Here is a 15,209-nt window from a genome sequence, read left to right as displayed (position 1 = left end):
ACCACCCTGAATACCCCAGGATACCCCCAACGAGCCCACATGCCCAGCCTCAGGGCCTCTGTAACTGCTGTTCTTTCTGCTTGAAATGCTTTTGCCTTAAATAACTGTATGTCTCACCTCAGACCCTCTGCTCATTTTATTTAATAAAGTTGTACCTCCCACAATGCTCCTTTTTCTCTGTGCCTGTTTTATTTTTCTCTTACACTGTCCACATCTTAAATACAGTATAACATACTTACTAGTTTTATTATTTATTGTCTTTTCTCCTCCACTAAGTTCATATGGCAGGGATTTTTGTATGTTTTCTTCATTCCTATAGCCTCAGCATCCAGAACAATTTCATGCAAGTGGTCAATAAATAAGTGTTGAGTGAATGCAGCCTCCAGTTCCACCACCTGTGCCCGTGCATGTGCTTTTGCACACACATGTATTCATTCTCAACTGTATACACATATGTGCATGAATACAGGCATGCATTAAGATTACAACTACAATGATGGAAGAAAAAACCCTAAAAACATCCCTCATCCCTCCAGCTCTTGGATTTAGGCTGAGTTTGCTCCTTAATGCAAAAGCTGTGGAAAATTGAACCTACCTAAGGACCAAAATGACCAAGTCAAACTTTCTTTCTCTGTTGGTTCATTTCTTTAGGCAGTCTCTACTCCTGAAATCCCCTAGTTTTCCACATATTAACATCTCCTTTTCTCAAAACCTGAAGTTTCAAATCTTTGCTACCTGAGATCCAAATGGCATCCCCATCTAGTTGATAAAAAGAAATAACTGGCTTTATCTCTTATAGGACATGGAATTGACTTTTATGCATTAGTCATTCTACCTTGAATTGAATTTTGACAGGCTCTGCAGTGTATTAAATTGCTCCCGCAAGGATGAGAAGTATATATTTCTTATTAAATGTGTAACAGAACTCAATAATACCTGTCATTTTCCACTGCAGAGATGAACTTGAATTAAAGCAGAATTAATTCAGCTAATTTAAGAAGAGGTCTAATACCAAGTTTATTTCAGTTAAGGAATAAGGCAAATAAATCAAATTCCTATGTAAAGTTCTGTAGTAGTTCAAATAATAATCTCTGATTCCAAATGATACTAGAAATATGTCAAAACCAAAAATTTTATTAATATTTTGCAGCTTCCAGAAATGCTTAGATGAATGGCCTATAATAAAAGAAAGGAACTGTATTTTAGGAGTATATACTTTACTGAAATCAGTCTATCCTTAAGACATCTCTATGTGTCTCCATAGACAAAGTGGACAACTGAGGCAAATGAGGAGTAGGCATCTAACAGTTTTTGAGCAGCTACTAAATGCCAGGTACTGTTCTAAACAATTTACATTATCTCAATCATAATTTTTAAAAAATAGAGTAGGCATTGACTCCATTTTTAAAATGAATAAGTTTCATTTCCAGCTAATAAAAGACAAAGCCAATGTTTGAACCCAGAGCTGTCTGAATCCAAAGATACATTACCACAGCTGAGTCTAATGGTATGTTATTATCTGGCTATTTCAATAATATCCTACTTAGTGGAAGACCTCAGAGAGAAGAGGCATCTGGTAATATTGGCAGAAGGTGAAGAACTAGAGTAGAAAGAACCCTGAATTAGAAATCAGGGAATAATTTGCTAAATGGCTTTGGACAACTTCTTATATTAGTTTCTCAGCTATAAAATTAAACAATTCCTTATTATAAACTACCAACTGTTATAAAATAATAGTAAGAGAATATCTGTGTAATGGATTTTTATGGGATAGGCGTCCCACCTTGTTAAAAGCTTGGATCATATTTCCCTGATGGTTCTACCAGTTCCAAGACAAAATTCTCCCAAGAATGCATGATTAATACTGAGATGAATCCTCTTCTAAAGTGACCAATCACATCCTGGTCTGTATGTTTACATATAAAATATACATTTTTACATAGTCATTTTTCTTAAAACAATATAGAACATCTACTTCGTGCAGAAAGGATTATAGTAATTATTTCAGTTTAACACTGAAGAAGCACAATGCTTTAATACAAGTTCTTTGCTTCTACAAATGTTTAGTTTAAGTTTATAACCTCATGTTCAAAATCTGTAAATACTGAACACCTCCTCAATCTTATATCAGTTTTTCCTTAAGTCATTCAGTGCCATGCTTTAAGGCACATCTCCTTACATCTTTTTACCTTGCATTTCCTTTTCTGGGTCTCTTTTTTTCCTTTATGTGTCCAATCATGTCTTTCCTTTCCCTAGGACTTTATACATTTATGACTTACAGTACCACTACATGAACAGTTATTCTACTCCTAAGTGCATCCCATTTAGAGCATCTCTCATGTCTAGATTTCAGTCTGATTTAATCCACACTTACTGTGAACAATAATAAAAAACCATGCACTCATACACACAAAATCATGACTTTTCTTTCCTTCATGAATGCACATTACTTAACCTGGTGAATTATTCTTATATGGAAAACTCTGGACCTTCTCCTAACTTCTGGAAGATAATTTTCTTACTTCAACCATTATAGAACTTGCCCTCACTTAACTAGGTAAGTCTACTTGCCGTTCTTAGCTTTCTAAATCTGTTCCTCATGCCACATCCTGCTAGTTCTTAGAAAGAACAAATTTATCTTCCCTATTAGTTCCACTACTATGTAATCAAAGATCAATGACATCTGAATTTATACAGCACCTTATTCCACTCTGTCCATTTCACTTTCCTATGGCACTACTATGGGTTACTTTATTCAAATCACACATCAGTCCTTTTCTTCTGATATCAAATTAAAAATCTCAAGATCATTTATCAGTCTGGGTACATTACCGCAGTGAAGGGGGTCCTTATGTACAATTCATATTTAATTTATCCAACCTTAGGGCTCCAGTTTGGATCTGGAATGTTCCTCTAAGGCCCATGTGTTAAAGCTTGGTCCCTAGCTGGTGGTGCTATTGGGAACTGGTGGAAAATTTACAAGGAAATGGGTAGCTGGGGGTGGCCTTTGAAGTGGATATTGGGATTCAACCCCCTTCTGTGCCTCTGCTTCCTGACTGCCAAGTGTTGAGCAGCATCACTTTTCCACATGCTTCCTTCCCTAATATTCTGTCTCAGCACAAGCCCAAAGAGAGAAGCCAAGCAAGCATGGCTAAAACATCTGAAACCATGAGCCAAACTAAATCTTTCTTATCTTTAAATAGTTTATCTCAAGTCTTTCTTCACAGTGATAGAAAGCTGGTTATCACACTTAGTTAATGACAGATTCCTAAGACATGATAAAAATGGGAAAAATTCTACGACTTTGCTAATTGTTTTTAAGGTGATCTCAAAGTTTCACTCAGAAAGTTATTCAGAGTATAGGGCTAGGTGAACAGAGTTAAATTATACACCCATCCAATGCAAAAACATATAAATCATGCATACCTTACATGATACAGATCTTTCTATCTTCAAGGTACTTTCACATAAAACTTTAGTAGAATTTCTATCCCCACTCATTGATCCACTGAACCTCCACAGCCTGACCTTGAGGGAACATATGAGCCTGAGCCCTTCCTGTCACGTTCCATCATCTGCATTCAGCCCCAGATAGATGTTTCTACTTTCAGGTTTGCTTCCTCACAAGAAGTGCAGGTGATTACCAGTTATTCATCTTTATTTCCAAAGCAGTCTGGAAGATTAGAAGAGATGAGAATTGATTAATGTTCTCCATGGAAAGTTCAATAACTGTTTAATCACAGCTTGGAAATAAAGCAATGCTTCTGATCTTTTACAAATTAATTTAACGTTGCATTAAAAATAAAATAGGCCGTAAATTGTGCTATGCAGGGATAATCAATGGCTCATTATCTTTGCTTCTAGCAAAATGCACTGATTCTTTTAAAGCCATTAATGAGCAATATTGGGCAGTACACAGCCACAAATGTGTTCAAGTATTATTGATCTTACATCTATAAAGCTAATCTCATCAGGGCAGAATTTATGAGCAGTAATAATGTAAACTGTTTCACAGTCCATATTAAAGAAACAAAGAAAAAAATTCATGTCCATAAGGCAAGATTATAAGATTGCTGGAGAGGAATAATTCCCAAGCCTTATTCCACTTTGCTGCTAGCACATCACGACACTTAATCACTGTTAAATATAAATCTAATTTAAAAAATCATCAATAGTGACCAATGAGATGTTAACAATCTTCTCATATAACCAAACCACTATGATAATTCTGTAATTTGGATTGATGTTACCACTTTGCTTAGACATTAATAGAATATTATGCACAAATCTTCTATAAAGTTAGTTCTGTATTATTCCATATTTCATGACATAATGTTCACAAATATTTTGCTACTGAAACAGAAAATTTGAGATGATAGATATCTTTATTGTGCATCTTTGTAAAATACATGTTTTGTCCATGTGTCCAACTGCCTATTATGTATGTTCCCCTTGGATGTCCGTTAAACCCCTGAAGCCTAACATGTCCAGAAACCCTGGGCTAGTTCCCAAGCAATTGATGTAGTTGCTGAATCTTAGGATCCACTTTATCCTGGATGCCAGAGAGTAAGAAAAGAAGGAACTGGCCATTATGACTTCAGTAGAGGGAGAATGGAAAATTCTTCATGGATGAAAGAAGAAGATGGAATTGGATAGCTAAGCACTACACATGTATCAGCAAGATTTTTATGTTTTGTTTTATTTTAATTGCTACAAAACAGAATCAAAGCTAAATTATTTTTAGGTAACAGCAAGGACCACCTTACTACTTACCTCATAGAATGAAACTATCATCACTAAAATGTGTTAAAACAAAGAGGTTACATTTAGCTGAAAGCTAGCAGGCTCATATCCCCTGTACTGCTGTGAAACTTTACCAGGTTTCTTGAGCTAAGCTCTGAAATATAACATTTAATTTCTTCCCTTTACTACCTATCCTTACCCCCAAACAGGTAATAAGTAAAAATTCAGAAAAATATATATATCTCCAAAATTTGATTTATGTCTTTTTAAGGCTTTATCTAAAATTTTCAAACTAGTCATATTGCATTTTGAGGGTTTTAGGACTGCCATTGGTATTAAAAGTGACAGTTCACTGACCTAATTATTCTTGTAGAAAAAGCAGAACTTGATTTCTCCTCTCAACTCTTCAGGGCCTCAACATATTTTCCAGTCTAAGAGACTTAAGTGACACATTTACATCCAGTTTCCTTTTGTAGCTTTTAATTCTAAAAGAATCTTTTTGTCCTACTTATAGGAATGTAATTTTGTAATAGAAGCATAAGTAAAAACTCACTGCTCAAAATTACCCCAAAATTTTGTCAAACTTTTTTCTTAAACTGTCAAACAATGTGTCAGAGCCAGACTTTGTCAACAGCACTCGATTACATTTAGCAAGTCAAAGACTGAAAGCACCTACATTTCTCAGGATGGAACAAAAGCGGAGACAAATTCAGAGAGCGAGTGACGCCAAAAGGAGGACTTGAGCCTGAAAAAGCAGCAAGTGCCAACTAGAGGATGGCGAACTGTTCAGAGACCAAGCTGCCCCCAAGGGCACATCTGTGAGGGTGGTGGTGATGGCCAGGTCTGTAGTGCTATCAAGGGGCATACTTTGAATATCAGCAATGGTAGTTTCTCTTTTTCTTCCACAAGATCTTAAGACAGAGTCACATTGTCACTTACTGCTCTTAGAGTTTGAATGTCACAGACTCATGGGCAAGAAAACAGATAGAGTTTCTGAGGTCACAAACACTTGTGAAGTCTGACTGGCTTAATCATAAGTTCTTTTACTGTAACTTAGCAGAGGCCAGTTTAATTTGAAAGATAAATCCCAGAGCAAGGGGTTAAGCTGGGTAACCATTTTGAATCACAATATGTCTATAACATTTGCTCTCAAATATTTATATGAACAAAAATTACTTATGAACCTTATTTTCAAAACCCAAGTATTCATGAAAAAATACTCAACATGATGAGCAATTAGGGAAATGGAATTCAGAACCACAATGATCACCTGTAATCCCAGCATTTGGGAGGCTGAGGGAGGAGGATTGGTGCAAGTTTGAGGCCACCCTACACTGCATAGTGAGTTCAAGGTCAACCTAGACTATACAAGACCCTGTTTTAAACAACAACAAGAACAACAAAACACAATGATGTACTAATTAAGGCCCACTAGAATAGCTAAAATAAAAAGGACAGACAATAATAATTGTTATCAGGGAGGTGTAGCAACTGTAAATGGTGCTGGCATTTTTTGGAAAATGGTATGGAACTGCCTCACAACCTTAAATGTATAGTTATACGAGAGCATCTTTGGCCCTAACTATACACCTATATTGGTACTAGCTGTCATAACAAAGTGCCATAGTTAATGACTTGAGCAACAGAAACTTACTTTCCCACAGTTCTGGAGGGTAGAAGCCCAAGATCAAGTGGCCAACATGGCTGGTTTTCTCTTAGCCCCCTGTCCTTGGCTTATAAATATTTGCTGTTTTGTGATATGTTTGTCACCCTTTGTACTCAAGCTCTGTTGTCTCTCTATATATGTACTAATCTCCTGTTTTTATAAGGACACCAATCAAATTGGATTAGAGTCCACCTAAGTTCTCTCATTAAAACTGTATAATCTCAGAGAAGCTGAGCCAGTCCCAGAACCCAGAAGGAAGCTCCCCACCTCCATCCCAGGCTCCTAGGGCAGAGAAGGTGAGCCGTGTGGGCACCAGAAGCATCCCTTCGCGTGAAATGAGAAGACACGTAAACAAGTCTCAAAAACAGACTTCTGGATCACCTATAGCAACCCCAAAGGGAAACAAGATGGAACAATCTGATATTCAACCACCTGGACTCTCTGAACTGGCAACAAAAGAGGATCTGGGAAAAATGAAATCAGAAATAATTACTCAGATAACAGCAAAGATTTTGCTCATGGTGCAAGACATGATTAATAAATCTAGAGAGGACACAGATAAAAAAATAGAGGATCTGAGGAACATGATGGTATCCCAACATAGGAAACAAATGGAATCCATAAAACAGATACAAACAGATTTCAAAGAGATTAAAAACTCCACTGAAAGTCTGCACAGCAGAATGAACCAATGTGAGGATAGAATTTCAGATATAGAAGATAAGATTGCAATTAGTGAGGAGGAAAAGAAAAATTGCTTTAAAATTATAAGGGAACACAAGAAATCAATCCAGCAGCTGCTAGATGATGCAAAGAAGAATAACATAAGACTGATTGGAGTCAATGAAGAAACAGGAGAGAGTACAGATGACATAAAAAAACTTTTCACAGAAGTGATGACAGAAAACTTTCCAAGGAGGGGAAAAGAACTTGACATACAGATAAGTGAGGCATATAGGTCTCCAGCTAGCCTTAATCAAAAAAAAATCTACACATAGGCATATATATAATAGTTAGGATTCCAGAAATCGAACAGAAGAACAAAATTCTACAAGCAGTGAGAGAATAGAAAAAAATCACATACAAAGGAAAGCCCATCAGGATCACAGCAGACTTCTCAATGCAAACCCTCAAGGCAAGAAGAGCTTGGAGTGATATATTTCAAGCCCTAAAGGAAAACAGCCTCCAATGCAGATAGATGTACCTTGCAAAACTATCTTTCAAAATGGATGGAGAAATAAGATACTTTCATGACAAAGAGCACCTCGGGAACTTCATGAATACCAAACTTGCACTCCAAAATTTTTAGAAAATACCCTAGGAAAAGACAATGAGGATCACAACCCCAGGAAACCCAGCAGAATGAACACGTTGGGCGTGACAAATTAAACGCAAAGGGGGAGAATCCAACAAAAAGAAAAAGTCATGACAAGGCTTTTAAAACTTTTAACTTCATCTCCCTAATGAGTGTATAATTCAATCTTATTATTGTACTGATTAGTATTTTTCTGATTCTAGAGTTGCACACCATTCCTTGTGCTATACTGGCTATTTATCATCTTCTTACATCTACATTTTAATTGGGTTGTCTATTAATGAGCTCTAAGAATTCTTTATATATTCTGGTCATAGGTTATATGCATTGGAAATATGGTCTGTTTAAGGACTACTTTTCATTTTAATGATGTCATTTCAAGTTCTAAATTTTGATGGAATCTCATTTATCAATTTTTTTCTTTTATACATCATGGTTTTTGTATCCTAGGTAGTTCTTGCCTACCCTGAATTCATAAATATTTTCCCTTATAATTTCTTCTTAAAGTTTTATACTTTTAGGCTTCCATATTAAGGTTCATAGATCCCTTCAAGTTATTTTCATGTATGGAAAAAAAGGGTTGAGGTTAATTTTTTATATACGGATACCAGGTGTTCTAGTGCTGTTTGCTGAAAACACTCTCTCTTCCTTGGCTCTTGAATTGAGTTTATATTCTATAAAATGCTAAAGATAAATAATCTTTCAAAACTCAGTGGACCATATATGTGTGGTTCTATTTCTAGATTCTCTGTTTTAGTCCAGTGATCTATATGTCTTTCCTTACATCAACACTGCCTTGATTAATTTAGCTTTAGAAGAAGTCTTAAAATTAGGTACTAAACATCTTCCAACACTTTTTGTTTTTGTTTTTGTTTTTGTTTTTAACTTTTCTAGGTCCTTTGTACTCCTATATAACTTTTAAATTTCAATATCCAATTTTTCATTTATAGCAAGTATACACTGATCTGAATTTTTATATATACCTTGTGTTTTCTAATCCTGCTAAATTCAAATACAAGTTCTAGGGGCTCCTAGAGATTTCTTAGTATTTTCTCTGTAGAATGATCATTTCATCTACACATAAAGATTTTGCTTCTGCCATGCCAATCCTATCCTAGTTGTGTCATTTTATTGCCAGACTATTTTGGTGGGGACTAGGTTTCAAAGTTTAATGGATAGACAAAGAGTAAGCATACCTGCCCTTGTTTCCCACCTTAAGGAGAAAGCATTGTATCTTCTCCATTCATATAAGGTGTTCTCGCTGGAAGTATGGAGTACATGTCTTTAATCTGTTGAGAAGTTTCTGTTCTACTTCTAGGCTCCTGATAGCTTTTACCATGAACAGCTGTAGAATTTAGTCCAATACTTTTTCTTCAACTAGTGACAGGATCATATGGCTTTTTCCTTTCCTCTGTTAAAATGATGACTTTTGGGGGTGGATCTTCCAATGCTGAACCAACACTGCCATCCCTATAAGAAAACCACTTTCTATATCCTGCCAGATCTGACTTCCAATAGTTTGTTTTGTTAAACAAATTTCTATCTATGTGCATATTTTTTCTCTATTATCTTTATTCAGTTTTAAGATTAGCACAATGTTGATTTCCTAAAATGAGGGGAGAAGTGTTCATTCTTTTTTCTGCTTTAAATGTTTTATATAATTTATCAGTTAAAATGTTTATGAGCCTGCTGTTGTCATATAGGTAGGTTTTCAAGCTAGGAATATACTTTCTTTAATAGGTGCTATTCAAATTTTTTATTTCCTCCAGAGTCAGTTTCATTAATTTGTCTTCCAAGGTGCTTCTTAGAAGTTGTCAAATTTATTTCAAAACAGATTTTTGAAATATGCTTTCTATATCCTTTTAAATTCTGTAAAATCTGTGGTAATGTCTCCTAGATCTTAATATTGTAATTTAAAAAATGTATTACTGATATTGTGTAACAGGAAGAAAAGGTCTAAAAGACCAGGGGAATTGGGAGGGGTAGAAGAAAGGAAAAAAGGGAAAGGAAAAAACATGAAAAGAGGAAAAAAATGGAAACAAGGCCTTTGCAAATAGGGAAGGGTGGAGGGGGTGAAGGGAGGGCAGGGGAAGGGGAAAAAAATAAGAACCAAGATATTCATGTAAAGGTACAAGATTCCAGTGATGTTTGTAACTGTATTTTATACCTAAAATGTACCAATAAACTTAATGGGAAAAAAACCCTATATTATCTCTTTAAAGGCCTTATCTCCAAATGTAGATGCATTTTTGAAGTACCAGAGGTGAGGGCTTCAAAGTATTCATGGGGAGGCCATAATTCCAAAATAACTGAAAGCCTATGTACACATAAACTCTATACATGAATGTTCATAGCAGCATTATTCATAATAACCAAAAGTGAAAGCAACCCAAAGGTCGCAAGCACAAGGACCCGAGTTCGATCCCCGGTACCAAAATAAAAAACAACAAAAAATCCAAAGGTCTATTAGCTGACAAACAAAGAAGTAAAATATGTTATCTCCAAACAGTGAATTGTTATTGGGTCATAAAAAGGAATGAAGTACTGATTTATAATATTACATGGATGTACCTTGAAATTATTATACCAAGTAATAGAAACCAGCTTTAAAAAGGTCACATTTTATATTATTCCATTTGCACAAAATAGCCAGATGTGCAAACCCATAGATAGAAGGTATATTAGTGGTTTTCAAGAACTGGATGACTGCTGATGGTTCAGGGTTTCTCTTGGAGGTGATGGAAATGTTCTGAAACTATTTATTGATGAGGATTGCACAACTTTCTAAATATACTGAAAATCATTACATTGTATACTTTTAAAGGGTAAATTTTCATTGTGTAGAATTACATCTTAGTAACTCATTGTTTAAATTTAAAACTACACAAATATGATGGGTCCCAATTCCAGAGATTCTGAATCAAAATCTCAGAGAAGATGTAGCAATCTGCATTTTAAACAATTGTTTCCCTACAGAAAAATGTATTGAATTCCAAGGAACAGTCAGCTAAAAGTTGGAAATGTGGACTTTAGGAGGCTACTTTGACAGACAAGAAGCTTTTTAAGAAACTGACACTAGAACCCTGACACTTTATGCTTCTTATGATAATAGTTATCTTTGTTTCAGAAAAGGGGCTCACTCTAGGGAGAAAAAGAGCTGGGCAAATGGAAAGGAAGAAGCATTCACAATAGCACAGATGGTCTTTTGGGCCCTGAATTTCTTGGGTAAATGGAGCTATAATTCAGAAACAATCAATTCAAGTGTATGTTCATTAAGAACTCATGTACAAAACCAAATGCAGATGGTCTAAATAGATTGTTTTCACTGGGGAAGAATATATACTCTTAATTTCCAAGATTTAACTCTGGTATGATTGAACATAAAATAAAAATTACCATAGTCAAGGAATAATAGAAAAGTTATTACATTAGAATAGAAATATGACCTTTCTTTTTATCAGCTGGTATTGGATTCATTTAACTATTACAGAGAAAATTTGTAGGTACGTAATACCAAGGTCAGTCTAGGAGAAGCCAGTTGCCATGTCATGAGTAACATGAAGTAGAGATTTTTGTGGTCAGGAGCTGGGACATCTTGCTAACAGCCATCTTGCAGGCAGATTTTTTTAGCTCCAAACAATCTGTCAGGTAACTGTAGCCCCAGCCAACAGCCTGACCGATCCAGGGCCAGAATCATTCAAATAAGTGGTTCTTGGATTCTTGACTCTGAGAAATTACAGTTAAGTTTGTGACTTACAAATATTCCAGTTTCAAACTTTCACAGGTTTACTGTATAATATTCCAGGTGTACTACATAAGACTCACTTTGTTGGATTATAAATGAATTAAATTTATGAACATTCTCCCAGAATGGAACTTATCTGTAAGTCGAGTACTTGCTATATGTGAAATAAATATTTATTGTCTTCATGTGCTAAGTTTTGGAGTAATTACATTTTGGGTTACTTTTTCAAAGAACTTTTATTTATACAGTAGCATTAGATTCACAATGTAATTGAGAGAAAAGTTCACAAACCTTCTGCTCCCACACACAGGTAGCCTCCTCCATTATCAACAACCCTACCAGAATAGGACCTTTGTTACAATAAAGGAATATACATTCACAGATTAGTATCAATCAACTGCATATATTTTGTCCAGCAATAGCTAACTCACACATAAAGTTAATACCATTTTATGCTGTTATTTTAGTCAACTGTTAGCATACAATGCCTATCATCAGCCAAAGAAGCAACAAAATATGTAAAACAAGTAACTGACAGTATTAATGAAAAAGTCAGAAATTACTATCCATGGAAAAAGGGAATAATATGGTTAGAAGAAGTTTGGATTCAATTCAGCCTCCTTTCTTTCTTGGTGTGTAACCTTGGGCAAGTTACTCAATCTGTCCTATTGACTAGGGACAATGCCTTGCTCATGAGGCCTTTGTGAATTTTAAAGAAATAATCATATACATGAAGTATGCATAGAAGGTGTTCAACAGTTGTTGATGCAGCCCTCATCTTTTTTATTCTTGCAACTTCAATTTTGGACATGAGTTATTACTTAATAGTCATACTTTCCTTCAGCAGAAATGATCCTAGTTATATATCATGAGATGAAACATATCAATCTGTCCTAATATTATATGGGGGTAAATCTCAACTTTTAGATACAGCATTTAAATTCTGTGAGAATGACAGAATCTTAATATGGAATACATAGCTACTCGTTAATCATAGGCAAATTGTAGGAATAAATAACATCATTAAAAATTATCTCCTTAAAAATATCAACCCCCTTTCCTATTTCCATCTTCAGAGATGACTAGATTTAAAGTGACATTGTATCCCATATGCTGAAGGATAGACCACATGCATTTTGTGGTAATATTCAAGAAAGTTACACCTCAATCAACAAAGCCAATTGTCGGGAGCAATGCTACATAATTTTAGGGAAAAAGCATTTGGTTAGCCTAGTTCTCCTGCCTACAGCCCAGCTATGGAATTCTGAGACATAACTCCATTCTGGCCTCTGGTCACAACTGAGACCTCAATTATCCGGTGATGCTGTTATTCTCCAAGACAAGAAACATCCTGGGAGGAGCAAACATCTACTCAGTTCCTCCTTGTTCTTGGATTGTTACATCTTGTTTACACAGGATGTACTGAACACTCAGCAAGTCATTTGTTACATTTGTTTCTCCCCATGTACTGAATAAAAGGTGCGGTAAGCTGGGGGCTTTCGTCTTTGCCGCCCAGAGCAGCACTGATCAGACCTAAAGCTCAGCTTCTTCTCAGTCTCATTTTTCTGCCTTTCCTGTAAATCGCCTTGAGCCGTCATGGCTCACAGAAGGCTAGGACTTACTGCAGAGGTTCTAGTAACATCCCCTTTCCCCGTTCCCTACAGCCAATGCTTTCCTTTACAGAGAAGAGTAAAATTCAGAAGTTTAGAAAATTGAGAGAGAAAAAAACTTTGTTTTTGGAGAAGGCAACACTTAAAGCATATTTAAGTTATAAAACTCTAAAGATCTTCATTAGAATTCAAGAAAAACATTAGGAAATAAGTGTTCTAGTTTTCTGCCCGGAGCAAAGATCCCTGGTAGTTCTTAGGGTTGTTGGTTCCCTTCCTCCTACCCATCCAAGCTGCCCATCTGCTCTTCCATATGTTTGTGTAGGATGTTGTCAAACCCAGCCATGGTGAGAGACAGGTGCCATCTGCCTCACCAACTCCATGACTCACCTCGCGACACGTCTAATGCTGCTGAGATGATGAAGTGGCTCAACAGGACTTCAGGTTGTTACTGGCCCATCCACTCAGCTGCATGGTCACTTCTACCAGATGAGAGGACAGGATGAGGAGGACTCATAAAGAGGACCCACATACCATTAAACTGACCAATATCATAATATTGAGGTTTCAAGACCATTTGCTTCTTATTAAGAGGATACCTTGTGAAATCAACTATGAGTTTAGAAATACATACAAATGATCTGCTTAATGTTAAGTTTTTCCATAGCCATAAATTCCTGGGATATGCACATCACTTGCACCTTTCCTGAAGTCTTTGTTCAGGTATCATCTTTTCAGTGTCCCTTTCCCAGACCACTCTGTTTAAAATAACATGCACATACCACTTGGATATCCTATACTTTCCTTTATTTTACTCCATAATACTTATCACCATATAATGTTCTGACTAATTCACAAATGTATTTGACATCTAACTCCCTCCACTACAATACACAGTCCATGAGATATTTGCAATGTCTAAGATAGTACCCAACATAATGAGTACTTACTAAATGTTACTGAAGGGCTACTAGTTTGTTCTCCACCTCCTAACTTTACTGCCTTCCCCTACACATAATAGACTTGAACCACCCTAAACTCAGAGAAAAAATGCAATACATATTTAAAATATTGATCTATTAATCATTGATTCCACTAGAGACACATATGTGAGTAGGGTATGGGAAGGAATGAAATCTACCCCGTGTTGAAAATATCATAATAGTATTATTCAAGTGTTCACTGGACAAATATTTATTAAGAGGCTTCTATCTTTGCTTTCACATATGGCTCTGCCAAGTGAGACTGAGCAATGCAAATATCTGAGCTCAATGTAGGCATTTCAGTATGCAGCTAGAATCTGTGATTTCGCTTCTGTACAGTGTTCCTGAAGCAATAAAATATAACTTTAAATATATAATGAACTGCCTAAGGATCTGGCACAATTATATGTCCTATTCTTTTAAATCAACTGCTTAGTAATGGCAGATAACACTTCTGATTTATACCGGGAATATTATAGGACTCTATTTGAAATGCAGAAATACTTTAAAAGCTTGACAGCAAGAAATGGGATGGTGGCTTATAGGAGGAAAAGAGAGATAAGACAAACTGGAACATTGCTTTAAAATTGGACTCAGAAAAGGCAGGTTGAGGGGGACAACGTAAGGAGAGAAGAATCTCTGAGACCCAACATTAAAAAAACACTTTAGAAATACTCCCATTCTGATGTCTCTGTAGACACCATTTAGTACATTTATTTGTGAGAATATAAAATGATTTGATTCACTTACAAGAACTAGCACAGATATCAGAAGGTGCCTAACTCACCTACTGTGCAATGCTTTAACCAGGGGAGGAATCTAGTTCATGATCATGCTCCCATGATTAAGCATATTTAACATGTATGTTATGGGAGGCCAAAGATTTCCCAAAGATTTCCCGAAGGTAGAAGAGTTGTATTCATTTATTTAACAAACATTAATCAAGTACCTTTCCCACTAGCCTCTCGGGATATAGTGGTGACAAATCAGACAATCTGCTTGACTTTGGAGAGCTGACATTTGAGATAGAAAGATATAAACTAAATAACAACAACAACAAGAAGAAGAAGAAGGAGGAGGAAGAGGAGGAGAAGAAGAAGGAGAAGAAGGGTAAAAATTGTGTTAAGTACTATGAAAGGAATATATAGCC

This window comes from Heterocephalus glaber, unplaced genomic scaffold (genome assembly GCF_053883595.1).
Source record: "Heterocephalus glaber isolate CG9 unplaced genomic scaffold, H.glaber_assembly_v1.0 deba00001662, whole genome shotgun sequence".
NCBI lineage: Eukaryota > Metazoa > Chordata > Mammalia > Rodentia > Bathyergidae > Heterocephalus > Heterocephalus glaber.
The sequence above is the reverse complement of the archived record's forward strand: the minus strand, read 5'-3'. Positions refer to the sequence as shown.